At 43.1% G+C, this 14,856-nt stretch overlaps 1 long non-coding RNA gene across 1 annotated transcript in view; it reads right to left on the bottom strand.

Moving 5' to 3' along the window:
* Positions 1–5,572, bottom strand: part of LOC128839751 (uncharacterized) — a 39,592-nt gene extending 34,020 nt beyond the window's left edge. The window contains exon 1 of the long non-coding RNA XR_008445518.1: positions 5,449–5,572. This is a non-coding gene — a long non-coding RNA (uncharacterized LOC128839751). The remainder of the gene's footprint in view (positions 1–5,448) is intronic.
* Between the last annotated feature and the right edge of the window lie 9,284 nt (positions 5,573–14,856).

Genomic DNA, 14,856 nt, shown 5'->3' with positions numbered 1-14,856 from the left:
TGCCCACAGCCACCAAAGACATTTGGGCATTGATGGAGTATGGAGAGTCCACCACCCAATGTCCCGAAGCAGGGAAGGGAAGTGGCCTTTGTTGTTACTGTGGTAGCATCTAAGTTCTCCAATCAGGGTTCAAGCCCCATTGTACTATGCATTCTACAAATACTTACTTAAAAAAAGACAGTCCCTTCCCAAAGAGTTTACAATCTGGGGTACCAGATAATGCAACAGGTGGATGAGACAAACACATGAGGGAGAGAAGAGACAGGGTAAGAGTAAAGCAAGAATATTTTAGCACAAGGAGCATTGGATTCCATTAAGAGACTCTTCCAGTAGGCAGATCACTGGATTTGAATCTCCTTTGTACAGAGGGACCCGGGAAAAGCAAATGGAGCTTGGAATCAGGCCCTGTAGACTTACTAAAACATTTTCAAAATGGACTTTCAGCATTCAGAAAACACCTCTCCCTTTTGCCAGAAAAATATCCCAGTGGAAGTCTGTAACCCTCTCTAACTTCAAAAGGAAACCTCCTAAGATATCTGTTGTTGGAACACATTTTCTGGCTGGCTTACCATATTATAAATTTTTCTGACCTCTGGTTTGAGCAACGTACTCTTTTCTAAATAGATTCTGCCTGCAAAAAGTTGCTAAGCAACTAGTCCCATATGATCTATTGTCGTTTCAGTAAATGAACCAGGCAGATAAAAGAGAGTTTAGAAACCTAATGGGTTGTAAAAAAAAAAAAACCACAAAAAAAATCCAGTAATGCAAATACATCAATAATGTGTTTTATCTGAAAATAAATAATTTCTGGAGAAAACAGAAAAAAGAATATTTGAAGGGACATTTAGCAGAACTGAACAGAAAGGGGAGGATCAAATCCTGTCATAAATGATGGTTCTTATCAGACCTAGAATCTCCATCATTTTTATGTATGATTGGTTTCAACCTATATAAAACAGACCCTTTATTGGTGTAGTATATTCTTGTGTGATCTGTCATGCAGTTTTAAGAAGCCACACAGAAGCCATGGTTCATACTTTAGAAGTCTGGCATGATGATTTTTTTCTCTAAATTCAGTAGAGAATGGTGCAATACTTTTCTGATCCTCTTTCTGTTGCACTGTATCTCATGGTGCATTACTGTCACAGTCTGTTTTGCAGGGCAGGATAGTTCAACCAGAAGAATGAAATGCCATAGCCCTTTGCATTTTGATCACTAATCTGAGCTTTGGTAGGAAGCAGAATCTCAAAATGTACCCCATGCACTTTTTAAAGATATGAGCATCTCCCCAAAGTAGATATGGAATTTGCATTTACAAGTGAACTGTGTCCACTTCATTCACTATTTAGTTTACTTAGGGCTTGATTCTCCTCTGACTTACACCAGTAATGGTGTAAAGACAAAAGGCTGCTCTCATTGCAGTCAATGGGAACTTTGCCATTACTTTCAGTGGTCCTGATTCTCCCATCCTTAATCTTGCTGAGTATATGCTGCAAGCAGTCCCCTGAAGTAAGTGCTACTTATACCAGGGTAAAGTACAACTCAGAATGAGTTGGGGGTGGCAGAAATGGGCCTAACAGGAATAGAATTGGGCCCTATATCCAGCGTCACTCCACTGGAATTAGTAAGGTTATTGTGGTGTAAAGCTTTTGCAAGAACAGGGTTAGGCCCTCTTCATTGGTGTGAGCTGTCCTAGTCAGGCAGTATCTGGAACACTCCACTCCATGGCCTGTGGGCTTGTCATCAGACTCCCTTCTGACCCCATCTAAGCTTGCTCTGTTGCCGGCTCTAAAGATTTTATCCATAGCCATCATTTCGGAGATCCCCTTCTTTCCTCCCATTTTAACTCTGTGTCCACCTGTATTAGGCTGTCGTTGTTGGTCAGAAGGGTAAGATAAATGGTAGACTCTTTTGGCACTGAGAAAGAGACCGACACTGAATGCGTCCACACCCTGCTAACCTATGGAAACAAAGTGCTAAGGTTGAAGTCTCATGGTCAGGCATGCCATATGCCAGTTTACCACTGCCAAGTCACCAGAGGCCTGATCCAAAGCCCACTGAAGTCAGTGGGAGTCCTTCTATTGTCTTCAATGGACTTTGGAGCAGGCTCCATAGCAACTCAACTGTTCCGCCTATGTACAATTAAAGACATCAAACTTCCTACACTCCAGTCATTTTAAATTACAAAGGAGCAATGGGCTATTCTGAGCTAATTACAGACTTATTGCCGCTTATCATGGGTCATTGCCTCTTTAATAATATAGCAAATGGTTTTTTTGTTTTCATTTTGTATCAACCAGGCGCTTACATGTTATTTTTGTACTTGCATTTCCTTCCTGTTTGCCTCTTCCTGTCACTCTGGCTGATTTTGTTTTCTCCAGATGCAGGAAGGAGATTTCTGCAGTCATGGGGAAGCTCCAGGGCTAAGAAATGAACTTTCTGTAGAACATTTGCTATGTGAAATAAAGCAGAATATGCAAAATATGTTCTTACCGCATGCAAGGGCCATTGGTTTAATCCAGAGATTCTCAACTGTAGTTAGTGTAGCACATGCTGAAGAGAGGTAGCTGGTCACCTAGGGCAAAATCCTGACCCTATTGAAATCCAAAGGAGTTTTGCCATTGACATCAATGGGGCCAGAATTTCACCTGTTCTCGTCCTTGTTTCTCACTCTAAATCACACTAAAAGAAGCGAAGCATGCCCCAAATGCTCTCCTAATGTTACTTTTCCATGTCAGCAGTAGCTGTTGTTCCTACAGAGATGTTATGTGATGGGTGGGGAAATGATGAATGCAACTGGGAATGTCAGGGGAGATGAGTCCACAACCTCTTTCTATTCAGATCTGGTCCATGCTATGAAAACGTTGAGAACTATTGGCAATTTAATAGCATGAGAACTGATGTGCCTGCAACTGTTCACACCAGGCAGAATTTTCCAAACCACCCATACTCATCTAGACACCAAAATACGGGGCTAGACTTTCCAAAGAGTTAGCCATGCATGTATGTAATGGGAGTCCTTGGCCGCTGAGTAGCTTTGAAAATATGGCCCTTATTTAGCCATATGGGAATTGAGGTCTTCTGGAAATCTGGCCCAATAAGACTTTAATCCCATCAAAGGCTTTCTACTGACATAAAATGCCAAGTCAGATCTTGAGAGGTTTCTTTTATTTATATCACTACAGTGTTCTGAGAGGGAGTTTTATATCTGAGTACAGTTTGGGTCTGTATAGATTTGTATTTTCTGGGTCCCTAACCAGTTGTCTCACTCAGACACACACCCGCTCCACAGAATTCAGAGTAGTTTCAATAGAAGTTTATGGGTTTGGCCCATCTCTTGTTACATTACATGCTGGCTGTCAGCTGTTTTATCATGCACACAATTTTCCTACCTAAGGACCTACAGCAGTGAAAAAAATCTGTGCAAGTGAGAGCAGAATCAGGCCTTGAATCTTGAAGACTATTCATTGTATCTTTTGTTCTCTGCACAGCAAACATAATATGAAGGAACCACATAGACACAATTGGGTTCCACATAATAGTGGTTACTAACCATATATAGCATAAAAAGCCTAATCTACATTCTACAGCTCTGGCTGATTTCTAAAACATGGAACACAATGAGTGCCACTAGAGGGCTAACAACTATTTAAAGGGATACTACCCAATTACTGTACACTACAGGATTCTCAAAATTGTCTGGTGTTTTTCTCCAAGCAATCACATAGGCCTGCATGCACTAATTTCCCCTCCTCCCTCGACTTTGCAGGATACAATATAATCACATATAATGCTCCACCTGCTGACACAGCTTTTCCCCCTCCCACAATTTTTCTGAAATGATGCCCCTGGAGCTAGGTGGGAAATGCGTTTCCCGTTCCACGAGAAGTGTTGAGATTTCAATACATTTTCCCATTCTGAATCTGGATGAAAAAGTTCTCAAATTTTCTCAAACTGAGTATAGATTAAAAAGTGTCACTGAAAAATTTCCAACCAGCGCTAGTAGTTTACCTCAGCTGTAAAATATTTATCCATATGTCTTTGACTCTGTAACCTTAAACACAGCAGAGGGACAGATCTTTGGCTGGGGCATGAAAAGTGCAGAGCAGTGGGCTTTGAACCCGCAAAGCTCTTAAGCTTATTCGTTACCTGAAACATGTGATCTGTCCCAATGAAGTCAATAGGGGTACTCACGGGCTTAAAATTAGATACGTGTTTAAGCACCTTGCTGGATCAGAATTAGAGTGATCAGTACTTGGCAGGATCAAGCCCCTGGGGTAAATCAACAGCTCTATTGAACTCATTGGCGTTATGCTGCTAAAGACAGCTGGGGATATGGCCAATAATGTGTGTCAGATAAAAACAAACCCCTTTGCCACCATTATGATCAATTATTCTATAGCCGGGGTAGGCAACCTATAGCACGTGTGCCAAAGGCAGCACACGAGGTGATTTTCAGTGGCACTCACGCTGTCCTGGCCACTGGTCGGGGGGCTCTGCATTTTAATTTAATTTTAAATTAAGCTTCTTAAAACACTTTAAAAACCTTATTTACTTTACATACAATAATAGTTTAGTTATATATTATAGACTTCTAGAAAGAGACCTTCTAAAAACAGTAAAATGTATTACTGGCATGCGAAACCTTAATTTAGAGTGAATAAATGAAGACTCGGCACACCACTTCTGAAAGGTTGCCGACTCCTGTTCTATAGTAACACATACATGTCCCAATCAGGATCATGGCCGTATTGTGCTAAGCAATGTAAAAAAGTAGAATCAGAGAGGGTCCTGGCCCTGAACAGCTTCTGATAGAATTAATTTTTCTGGATGTGTGTCCGGGTAAGATTCATCACTGCGGTGCCACCTACTGGCTGTTTTGGAAATTAGCTCTGCGCCCTCATCTGGTGGTGTCTCATCCACTGTCACCTCTGCTCCTGGACCCACATCACACCCAGGACCACGGCGTCCTCTTCATGACACTGCCCTCCAGCTGTGCCACACTCTATGTTCTCCCCTTCCAGGGGACCTGCAATCTCTGTCCAGCCACTGCCTCAGTCAGAGCCATCCCTAACCATACACAAAGTACATAGCTGCGTAGGGCACCAAATTCTTCTTACCCCCCTGCTCCACCCCTGCCCCACCACCACTCCACCCTTTTCCCAAAGCCCCCACCCTACTCCTCCCCTTCCCAGCGGGAAGTGCAGCAACCCGGCCCCACCCGCACCGCCGGTGAGTGCTGGGGGGCAGTTCCTCCCTGCCCCCCCAAGCCAGCCCCCTCACCCCGTGGAGGCCTGGGGTCAGCCTCCCCTGGAAGCCTGGGGCCATACACACACACCCCCACAGGCCCCCAGAATAGCTAGGGACGGCTCTGACCTCAGCGGCAATTGCAGTCCTTTGTCCCAGGGCCACTTCCCATATGGCTCCAGCCCCCTTTTCTGCCCTTACCTCAGGGCCTCAACCTGAGGTCTTAGCAGCCCACCAGGAGCTCTCTCTAGCTCCCCCAGCCAGTCCCTGCTTGCAGTACTGAATTGTCCCAGGTGCTGGGGCTTCTTCACCCTGCTAGGAGCCTGATCTCCTCCCTTCAAGTTCCAGTCAGCTACTGAACCCTGCTCTGTCCTGCAGCTGTTCTTATAAAAGCCTGCCTGGCTATGATTGGCTACTCCTCTCAGCCCCTTTCTAATTGGCTTCCTCCAGTGCAGACTCCCTAGGGCTGCTTTTAACCCCTTTTCTGCCAGTGAGGGGCAGCCACCCCATCACAGGATGGAAAGTTATTTTTTTTTCCTTAAAATTGCAAACTTTAATGAAGATGTACAAAGTTCTAAGTTACCTGGGCCAGATCATTCTAACATACTATGAACACATGGATTATTCAAAGACTATTGTAGCAACTGAATAAATATTGCTATTTCTTCTTGGTAATGCATTTATTCTGAATAAATACTTTGCTTTATGAATGCTGGCTGCTCACTGGTAAAACCTGGTACGGCCTTGAGAGAACGGGACTGCAGGGGCTGAACTAAAATCAGACTTGCTAAGATTATTACAGTGGAGTACAGCCAAAATCCCCAGTCTCAAGGGACAGAGTCCTGGTACTCCACCCCAAAAAAGCTGACCTGAAACCTACGTGGATGCCTCAAAGAGGCCAGGAAGAGATCAGAGGTGCAGTTACCTCAGGAACTTGAATAATCCTCCCCTTTTTACATGACTGAATAGTTTTGTAAGTCAAATATCTTTGATAACTAATGGCAAATATTCTGATAGGAGCATCTGATGCCTCACTGCTGATACACCTGGAATATTTAGAATTCTAAGATGCTGCTAAATTGTAAAATAGGGATGGATGAGCCTGGTACAGGGCTGGAATCTTAAACTTCAAGAAAAGTGAAATAAGCGGAAGCCAAACTAGAGCTCCAATTCCTCTGAAATTTACATAATTAATGAGACATGATTTGGTGGCACATTTTCATACCTAGCATTCCAGGAAAAGCAGTTTCCTTCAGTGAGAACGCTCTGAAAGGTTAGCTAAATCCCAGAACTATTAGATAATATATACACAGCTTGTTACAGGTATTTGCTTAGTGGGGGTGGACAGCCTGGTAGAGCTCAGCAATGCGCATAAATTCAAGCCTGGATAGGTTTTTGGCAAGGCAGTTGCTAGTGGCAAGGATGTCATTAAGAGATTTCAATTTGAATAAAAGTAGTTATCTGTCTGCTCCAGATATTTTTTTTTTCAGGTGGTAATGAGTTAGAATGAAACCAAGAAAAAATACTTTTTAGAATGCAATACTTTATTGATAAGTACCCCAAATATTCACCTGGACAGAGGGTACAACACAAAAATAACATTAAAATGTATGATTATTTATTTATGCCACTTCATAGTTGTGCCTGGCAATTTGCAGATGAATAATATGCATGGGGTCCCTGCAAGAGGAGCTAATCTAAATAAGATGATGTAGAAATAAACAAAGTGAAGTGGAAGGGGAATATGGGGATCAGCAGCACATTACGATCAAGTGGGCTGGAAGCTCCAACAGTTCAAGATCCGATATTAGTATTATCATAGTGCCTATGATAGTGCCCGTCATGGACCAGGTTCCCATTGGGCGAGGTGCTGTTCTAGCACAGAACAAAAAGACCCTGCCCCAAGATGTTTGTTCTCTCTGCAGCAGCCATAAAGAGATCAACCATCAATTTCATCCAGGGTGTTGCCAGGCCTTGTCCCGTTCTCAAGTCTGACAGCGGAGGGTCACAGGGAGAGTGGCGTTTGGACAATTTTACCCAGGAAAGGGGGACTGGAGATGGTAGGAGTCGGAGAGTTTGTTGGCATCACGTATGTGTTCCCTGAGAAATATCCAGACTATTTCACTTTCCATGGAGGTCAGGAGATGGCCTTCTCAAAAATCTGTCAGCTATGAACCCAGGTTTCCTTCACTGGCTTTCACTCACCATCAAGGACTAGCTCAGTGGTTCTCAAACTGTTTTACTGGTGACCCCTTTCATGTAGCAAGCCTCTGAGTGCGACCCCCCCTAATAAATTAAAAACACTTTTTAATATATTTAACACCATTATAAATGCTGGAGGCAAAGCGGGGTTTGGGGTGGAGGCTGACAGCTCGCAACCCCCCAAGTAATAACCTTGTGACCCCCCTGAGGGATCCCGACCCCCAGTTTGAGAAGCCCTGGACTAGCTTCTTTCTCACATGTACACCTTTCTTGAAGCTTCCTGCTGTATGGTTAGGTCAAACCCCAACAAGAAACATGGAAGATGGATACTCTCTGAGCCAGACTGATTTCCTCAATTTTAGCACCAGAGGTGTTATGACGCCTTCCCTCCCAGTCCTCTGGAGTTCCAAGTCCGCATTCCCCCCCACACAGGGCACTAGTGAATCCTTAATTGGACTGCTGCTGTGAACAGCAAATTAGTTAACTGTTGTTCAGTTTACATTCTTGTTATTGATTTGTATTACAATAGCGCCAAAAGGCCACAGCTGAGATCAAGGCCCCATTGTGCCAGGCGCTGTACAAATGTATAGTGAGACACAGTCTGTGTCCCAAAGAGTTTACCATCTAAATAGACATGACGACAAAGTGTGGAAGAAAGGAAGCATTACTATCCCCATTTCACAGATGAGGACCTGAGGCACAAAGAGCTGTAGGGAGAGATGGGACTGGGCACCTATGTGCTATTCGTACGGTTGCAAATCCCCCCTTCCACCCCCAGTATCTTGCCGAAGGTCATACAGAAAATCTGTGGCAGAGCCAGAAATTAAATCCAGGGTCCCAGTTTCACCCAGTTTGCTTTTTTGATCGGTGGCTAATGATTATGTGCCTGACTGAGAGAAGTAAGACCCGAAGGCTTATTTAATAACCTGAATGATATTTACAAGCAGCAAGCATTTGGTGAGGAGGATCCTATGGCTTTAACTGAAAATCTTGCTCTCTGGACCTGAATCGAGGCACTCTGCTACTTTTAAAATATGAATTACTGATGTATTTGATATAAGATCAGAACTTTAATTAAAAACAGAGTTTTTACTTTTACTCCTGCTGCCTCCTCTTCCCCCTTTCCCTTCCCACCTCCCCCCAAACTGAGGTTTTAATCTTTCCCTGGTTTGGTGTATCTAACTGAGAAGCTGTTAGAGTTGCATCACATTTTGCATATTGCTCTACTAACATTACAGGCGATTATGAAAAGCATGTATCATCTGGCACGATAAGGAAAACATTTACAGGGCACATTTTATCCAGAGCTGATTATTACTCATCTGATTTGTATTGGTTTTTTTTCTTTTTAAGTGGAACTTAGTGCTTGTAAAGACTGTCTGCACTGGAGCCTGGAGTCCTCTGTTTATCAGCTAGATTCAGCGCTCCTAAAGCCAGAAGGGACTACTGTGATCACCTAGTCTGCTCTTCTGTATAACCCAGGCCACAGGACTTCCCTGAACTAACTCCTGTTTGACCTACAGCAGTCTTTAAAAAAACCATCCACCCTTGCTTTAAAAACTGCTGGTGCTAGAGAACAGACCATAGCCCTTGGTAAATTGTTACCAGCAGGATGGATGCAGTGCAGGGGGAGGCAGCAGCAACACTGCAAGTTTTTGCATCACCAGGCGGATGTGCCTTAGCCCTCACCTGCAGCAGCTGCTTCGAGGAGTGAAAGATTAGCTCAGTCTCCATGTCTGTTCATTTCTTGGCCTGAGATATTTTACCAATGAATGCCCCTGCTGGTGGTAGCTTTTTGTGCTGTGGAGTGGACACTGCTCCACAAGTGGAGCTAGTGAGGAAGGGCAGTGGGGCTAGGAAGATGAGCTGGGAGGAGGAAAAGGGGAGAGGATGAGGAGGAGAAATGGGCAGGCTGATGGAGGCAGAGCTACTTCTGATGTCACAATCCTGGCTGCCGGCTATCTAGATATCATTTTTCTTTTTAACGAAAGCTCCAAACTCCCGCCACATGGCCTATGTCTATTTATACTTTAAAACTGGGTAAGAATTGGGATGAAGATGGGCTGCCTCACCATATCCACCTGCGATGACAAACTGCTCATACCAGCAAACTAACTCACAGTCACTGTCCCCACTGCGGCTACTTAACTGCCATGTGACCTTGGGTATCTCACGGCACTTATCTGTCCTTTTGCTCCCCCCTCAGCCTTTGTCTGTCCAGTCTATTTTGAGTGTAAACCATTAGATTGTATCCTAGATCTAGGCTCAGAGACTGGTTCCCACGATGTGTTTGCAATACCTAGCACAAAGGGGCCCTGACTTCAGGCAACATCTCTAGGAGAGCTGTGCAAATAATGGATTTTCCAGGTCATTAGCATGCCTGAAAAAAATATATAGTTTTAGGTCAAACCTATAACCATTTTTTTGTAAATTTTTTGAGACTAAGAGTTAAAAATATCATTGCAGGTAAAATGAAACATTTAGGTCAATCCAACATGAAACATTTCATTTTGATTTTGAACACTTTGAAAAAATGATTATTTTAAATAACACTAAAGGATTTTTTGAAGTGAAAAGTCATTTCAAAAGGAAAAATCAAAATGTTTTGTTTTGAAAATATGGACACAATGTTTTATTACTTTTAAGAGTGTTTGGGGGCAGGGTTGGTTTTTTATCAAAATAATTGAGCAAACTCAAACACAAGTTCACAACATGTTTCAGTATCACCACATCTGCATTTTTCACCCAAAAAAGGTTTTGTACAAAATAATTTGCCCAGCTCCCGGTGCTGCTGTAATTGCTAATAGTACATCCTTCTACTTGGTCAGCAGGCTGTTCATTGCTCTCCCTGTGCTTTTCGTGAAATAAAACAGCACATGATCACTATATTGTTTAACCACGGATTACTTGGTCGCTCTGCTGACTGAGTGCAGTTCCTATTGCAAAAAGCATGAAGCAGTGCTCTGGTACAGCACATGGTCTTTTGAAGCAGCAGCACAAGTCCATGTGTGTTTTCCTGAAGGCTCTCCCAACTGCAAACAGCTTGCAAGGAGTAAGATTGTTCCCTTTTAGTTGATTGGTACTTTTGTTAATTACACGAGGATCACTGTGGAGGAGCTACTCACAGCTATCAATATATTTGAAATTAGGAATTAAAGAGTTAAATGGGAGTCATTTTTATCCCCTGACTTAACAGAAGAGTTGAGCTGTGTGTGCTACAAGTCTACTCAGTCCCACATCTTGTTCCGCCAACCAGTAAAACAAACCAGTTTGTTTACATTTACGGGAGAAAATGCCGCCCACTTCTTATTTACGTCACCAGAAAGTGAGAACAGGCGTTCGCATGGGACTTTTGTAGCCGGCATTGCAAGATATGCTAAACATTCGTATGCCCCTTTATGCTTTGGCCACCATTCCAGAGAATATGCTTCCATGCCGATGACGCTCGTTAAAAAAATAATGCATTAATTAAATTTGTAACTGAACTCCTTGGGGGAGAATTGTATGCCTCCTGGTCTGTTTTATCCGCATTCTGCCCTATGTTTCACGTTATACTAGTCTCGGATGATGACCCAGAACGTGTTGTTCATTTTAAGAACACTTTCACTACAGATTTGACAAAACACAAAGAAGGTACAAATGTGACATTTCTAAGGATAGCTATGGCACTTGACCCAGGGTTTAAGAATCTGAAGTACCTTCCAAAATCTGAGAGGGACGAGGTGTGGAGCATGCTTTCAGAAGTCTTTAAAGAGCAACACTCCAATGTGGAAACTACAGAACCCAAACCACCACCAAAAATTGTTCTTCTGCTGGTGGCACCTAACTCAGATGGTGAAAATGAACATGCGTCGGTCCACACTGCTTTGAATTGTTATCGATCAGAACCCATCATCAGCATGGACGCATGTCCTCTGGAATGGTGGTTGAAGCATGAAGGGACTTATGAATCTTTAACGCAGGGGTGGGCAAACTATGACCTGGGGGCCACATCCGGCCCTCTAGACGTTTTAATCTGGCCCTCAAGCTCCTGCTGGGGAGTGGGGTTGGGGGCTTGCTTCACACAGCTCCCAGAAGCAGTGGCATATCCCCTCTCCGGCTCCTACACGTAGGGGCTGCCAGAGGGCTCCGCATGCTGCCCCCACCTCAAGCACCACCTCTGCAGCTCCCATTGGCCAGCAAACGGGGCCAGTGAGAGCTGCAGGGGTGGAGTCTGCGGACGGGGCAGTGCACAGAGCCACCTGGCCACGCCTCCACGTAGGAGCCAGAGGGAGGACATGCTGCTGCTTCTGGGAGCTGCTTGAGTTAAGCGCTGCCCAGAGCCTGCACCCCAAACCCCTTCTGCGCCCCAACCTGCACCCCCCTCAAAGTCCTTATCCCCCCACCTGCACCCCAATGCCCTGCCCCAGCCCAGAGACCCCTCACACACCCTGAACTCATTTCTTGCCCCACCCTAGAACCCACACCTCCTCCCGCACCCCAATCCCCAATGTCATGAGCATTCATGGCCCGCCATACAATTTCCATACCCAGATGTGGCTCTCAGGCCAAAAACTTTGCCCACCCCTGCTTTAGCGCATCTGGCATGTAAATATCTTGCAACATCAGCTATGACAGTGCCATGCAAACGCCTGTTCTCACTTTCAGGGGACATTGTAAATAAGAAGCGGGCAGCAATATCTCTTGCAAATATAAACAAACACGTTTGTCTGAGCGATTGGCTGAAGTAGGACTGAGTGGACTTGTGGGCTCTAAAGTTTTACATTGTTTTATTTTTGAATGCAGGGTTTTTGTACATAATTCTACATTTGTAAATTCAACTTTCATGATAAAGAAATTGCACTACAGTACTTGTAATGGGGGAATTGAAAAATACTACTTTTGTTTTTTTACAGTGCAAATATTTGTAATCCAAAATAAGGTGAGCATTGTACATTTTATATTCTGTGTTGTAATTGAAATCAATATATTTGAAAATGTAGCAAACACCCAACAATATTTAAATAAATGGCATTCTATTATTGTTTAACAGCGCGATTAATCATGATTCTTTTTTTTAAATTGAACGATTAATTGCAATTCATTTTTTTAAATCGCTTGACAGCCCTAGTTTTTATATTTTCAATGAAAACCTGAAAACTTTTGAAGAATCGGTGATGAAAACTTTTCAATTTTCTTCAAACTTTTCCCAGGAACAAATAAACATTTCCCTACCAGCTGTATAAATGAAGCACCTCAGAGCTCTGTACAGAATATTGATGACACTGAAGGAGGGAAAAGGTTTTTCTATGGTTTCCTCGGTCTGATTCTCCTCTGCCTTGCACCTTTATGTGGGTGTAAATCACTATACGAGAGATGGTGAATGGCTCCCAGATCAAGGAGTTTTGCACTCACTTTGCACAGACATGAAGGACTGCAAGAGACACCAAGCAGTGGACAAGCCAATCAGGCCAATTGCATTTTTCTGTCTTCTAATAATGGTGGAGAACCATAAAGGTAAAATGAGGGGTGGGGAGGGGGAATTATTCCTTTACTAGAATGCACAGGTAAAGCCACCTAGCTCTCCTTGGCTGCCTAGTACAGGCCTGAAAAGAAAGAGGAGTGTAGATAATTAATTTCCAGAGAGAGTGCACTATTTATGAATAATAGAAGTTACCCTCTTTCTCTCAGGCAGGATTTCAGACTGGGATTTACATTATTCAGGATTTTTGAGACAGAGTTAATGGTAATTTTTCAATGGGAAAACAGAATTTCTTCAACATAATCATTCACAAAAATAAAAATCCACCGCTGATGTTTCATCATTTGAATTTAGCTGGCTTTCAGCTGGCTATTCCAGAACAAGGAAATAATATGACTACGGTGTGGTATTAAAGCATTTGCTGGGTAGCAAATGCTGTAGTTAATGCTGCAGTGAAGCTTTGCATACTTAAAACTTTCTGAAAGATTCATCTTCCAGGCGAAATTTTCCTAGCTCAGTCTCTGAATTATACTTCTGAAAAACCTGAGCTACATTTTTCCTATTGCTTTTAAAGGTAAAATATCCTTTGCTTCCCCCTCCCCCCCTTTTAGAAATTGTAAAAAGTGTCTAAAAGGGCCTATAAATAGTCCTCAAAGAGTGTATCACTTCCATTGACAGGTCTGGAAGCTGAACTGATCTTTTGAAAGACATCAATTTCAGACTAGCATATTGTGAATATACAGGCCAACATTTCCTGAAGACTACATGAAACACTGACTACCTGTGTGCACAGCTTCGGAAGTGTCCATTTTCCATAAAAGGGTTTGAGGCAGCAGTTAAAGTACATGGGCTGCTCCTTCACATGAACTCTGTCTTCCCCCATGGCCAGACCTCCAGCCATGCATGCAACGCAGTCAATGTTTATTAGACTTCATATTCATTTCAATCTTCCTGCGCTCTCAGACTTTACTTCCTAGAATGCACTGGGGGCCACAGATCCCAGGTAATTGGAGACAATGAATTGGAACATCTACTGTCTGAGTGGGACTCTTTCTTACATCATATATTTAGTTCTTGTTTTACCTGAAAAACTCTATGGATGACTGGGGAGGTTATGATATAAACAAACTTATGAATATGACACCCAAGGGGAGAGATTTTTATTGACACTGTTTACAACAATGAGGGGATTTTATTTCTTAACACGTATTTAACTCAAATGCCTGAGAAACACCTGGGATAAAAGATATATATCTTAAATATTCAACAATTCAGCCATTTAACTCAGGGCTAAGAAAGCTACCAGATCCCATCTCCAAGTCTTCCAATGCATCTTCCAGCAAAATGATGGGAGAACAGATATGACCTTTGTGATCATTTTAAAATAAAAACAAACAGAACCTTCCCTTCCCCTTATTAAAGAAAAGATTCCCAGGCCGCCTTATGAATCACACTGAACCAAAGGTTACCTTAGACCCCCTCAGATCCCTGGGATCTGTACTTAAACTGCCACTTCTTGTGGGGGCAATGGCGGTCTCTATGTCCTGGAGCCTCCCATGAAATTTCTCTTTAGCCACTTAGGTGAGTCCGTGCCTGGGACTTGCTAGAAAGAGGGTGTTTGGTGACTAGTATATTTTTTTTCCCTTCTCCTAGGACTGTATGCAGTGTGTTAGGCATAAGATTAAGTGGTATTAACCAGGATCTGATAATGCAGGAGTAAAAAACCCAAACAACTGTATGTATTGCAGAGTCTTACGACTCGGATATTTAATGGCTAAAGATCTTACATTTCATTCAAGGTGGAAGTCAGTGGAATGATGTCTGTTTGCAGCAATGGAAGATCTGGTAGCATTTGTCTTTACTGCACAGACATGGATTTTATACTAAATGTGGCTCTCACTGTATTCCTTTGTTACTAACCGCTTCCACACCAAAAAAAACCTTTA

Source organism: Malaclemys terrapin, chromosome 6 (genome assembly GCF_027887155.1).
Source record: "Malaclemys terrapin pileata isolate rMalTer1 chromosome 6, rMalTer1.hap1, whole genome shotgun sequence".
Classification (NCBI taxonomy): Eukaryota; Metazoa; Chordata; order Testudines; family Emydidae; genus Malaclemys; species Malaclemys terrapin.
The sequence above is the reverse complement of the archived record's forward strand: the minus strand, read 5'-3'. Positions and strand labels throughout refer to the sequence as shown.